This window comes from Austrofundulus limnaeus, unplaced genomic scaffold (genome assembly GCF_001266775.1).
Source record: "Austrofundulus limnaeus strain Quisiro unplaced genomic scaffold, Austrofundulus_limnaeus-1.0 Scaffold29, whole genome shotgun sequence".
NCBI classification, from domain to species: Eukaryota; Metazoa; Chordata; class Actinopteri; order Cyprinodontiformes; family Rivulidae; genus Austrofundulus; species Austrofundulus limnaeus.
In genome coordinates this window covers 1,739,126-1,742,127 of record NW_013952431.1, presented here as the reverse complement: position 1 = coordinate 1,742,127, position 3,002 = coordinate 1,739,126, and positions in this window count along the sequence as shown.

Genomic DNA, 3,002 nt, shown 5'->3' with positions numbered 1-3,002 from the left:
ATTTGAAAATGTAAATAGAAATACAATAATTTCAGTAGGATGTAAATATTAGTGAATGCATCTTGAACCACACTCCATACCAGTCGGTGGCGGTAATACACACCTTCAGTTTATTGCCAACTGCCATTAAACACCACAAGAAGAAGAAGAAGAAGAAGCTCCTGCTATATCAGGCTCTCCCTGTGTTTCTGTGTGTTTTCCATCTCTTCATGTTTTGTAAGTTTTGCCACCTCGTCAGCTTTTTGATTTAATTCATTAATGAATAAGTTTTTTGTTTTACTTTTACCTGAGTTCCTCTTGGCTGCATCTGAGTCCTAATCCCCCGTTAACCTACCTGATAAAAATGAGTTACTTTGAGACACCTSAGTAAAGGGGTGAATGAGGGGCTTGTGGAATAAGGAGGAATTCAGACCAAAGCACTGCAGTTCAACTTTACATAGACTCCAACAGAATGATCTAAATGTGAAAAAGAAGGATTTTAAAAACACATGTCTCCTTTAAAGAGAGTTTCATGCTTGGATATTTGACCTCATAATTCATGTTTTGTTAAAATCTTTCTACTTCATATTAAGTCTGCGAGAGTTTATCTAAGAAATATGCTGACAAACCTCCCACAGAATCGCTCTCACAGACTTTTTATTTAGGTAATAACAAATCCAAACAAATTAGACTAACAGATGGAAATAACTTGAAAAAAATGAAGCACAAAATGGCTGAGAAAACAGAAAAAAAAGCCAAATTTGAGATAGAGTAAACTAATATTCATATAAAATTTGTCTTTTGTCATAATCTGAATAAYGTAACTCGTAAACACACACACAAAAAAACAAAACAAAACAAAACTGGACACAGTTTTAAGGCCTGACAATGTAAATGCTGTAACCCTAGAACTAAAATATTTTAGAAAAATGAAAGAAATGTTGAAGAATAAACATTTATTCCAACAAAGAATTCATAATTGATGGACTAATAAATGTTTTGTATTGTTTACRTATGAATTTGTTGAGGCACACTGCATTATGGGTCATATTTAGGAGTGTAAACTGTTCTGCTCAAATTACCGGTACAATAAAAAATGTTGAAGCTGAACAATCCTGACATTCCTAAGGATGTATTTAAAATAACTTTATGAGCTGAGTGGTCTGGGAAAATCCATGAAGATCAAAAACAAAAACAGTGAATTGATGGCTCATATGTTATCAGAATATCTAAAATATCACTGTGGATCATGGGTTTTTAGATTGAAGCTTACATGGCAGACATGTTCAACCCTCCATGGTATGTGCCTGTGAATGCCATTTATTTAAATAAATAAATACATTTGACTTTTATTTTTGATGAGGCTGTCTTTTAATCCCCACATTTAAAATATTACCACTTTCTTCCACTTGCATATATCACTAAAACTAGAAACATTTAATGCAGAAAAACGGATTTATGCATTTTTAACATCTAGGGTGGACTGTTGTAATATTTTAATATATAGGTGTCCAAAAATATGGAAGCGAATAATGTTACTTATTCGCTTCCATACAAAAAAGCTCTTTAAAACATCTTCAGTTTCTCCAAAGTGCTGCTGCCAGAGTTCTGATGAGAGTTGAGAGGAGAGATCTGTATTCCTTCAGTTTTAGCTTCTCTTATTGGTTCTCTGTCAAATTCAGAATAGAATTTAAAATCTTATTTCTATCATACAAATCTCCATCTTATATTAAAGTGCCTGTGACATGCATTTCCTTCAGAAAAAAAAAAAACACATTTATGTTTAAGAAGGTGGGTTTAATACACATGATTTTACCCATTTTGTCACATAGCTGGCAAATTTTCTTCTGAGCATGTCTCAGCCGAAGTGAAACAGGAAGTGACATCAAAGGGGAACTCTTTAACAAAGAAAACTCCCTGGTTTTTGTTTACTGAAACAATATTATTTAAACTCTGACTCTTTTTTAACTCTCTCTGACAGTGACTCCAAAATAGTCTACAGAAACATCAGATTCTTCTCTACAGTCTGTGTTTTTAGCCATTGTTGCAATGCTTTGTTTACATTCAGACATTCCCCTTTGACATCACTTCCTGCTACTTCACATTTGAGTATCTTAACTGTTCATCTCAACGGTATGAATATTTATATATATATTTGCAATGTTATCAATGTTATTCTTCCAAAAATGAATTCAAATTTAGTACAAAAATTTGATGTCACAGGCACTTTAAATATCTATGAAATATCTTTACACACAACTCTCAGACTGCAGGTTTACTTGTGATTCCTAGAGTTTCTAAAAGTAAAAGGAGGCAGAACTTTCAGTTATCAGGCTCCTCTCTTCTTTTTCTCTTCTCCAACTTCCAGTTTCGGAGGCTTCATGTTTTATGTCTATATTGAATTACTGAAAGACCTTTTACAGAAATATGCATTTTTTATTACATTCATGTGCATTAGATCCAGTTCTAACTCAGCATAACGCTGCATGTCTTTCTGTAACTTGAGTGCTTACCTGCAAAGCCAATCTTTGTCTGCTTCAGTCTTTGTCTGAAATCAGCTGCAAATTTAGGATAATTTAAGAGAGTTTATTCATAAACAAAAACAAAAAAAAAGTGTTTGGGAAACATCTGCTTCCAGATTTTGTTGGCTAAATGTCCTCATTTGATCTTTACAGATTGTTCTTTGTATTGATTTTTGACTTAAAAAAGTAGAGATTTTCCCCCCAGTTGAGAATAAGGACGGCATCTTCTTTTCCAAACATGAAAAACTTGAATGCCTTAAAGTGTATCTTACCCCCACTGTGAAAAGATAACTCCACCCCAAGGCGAAATTTGAAAAAAAGCTCTCCATATTTGTGCTAAATCTATCTAGTCTCCTGAGGACCAAAAGGGTCCACATGGTTCTATATGCTCTTAGTACAGAGTCCACATCGTCACCTAAAGGTCTTTGATTAGAACTCTGACAGTCAGGAGCGGTCCACTTGGCAGGAAACATAGACATCAGACCCAACACCGAAGGTTAC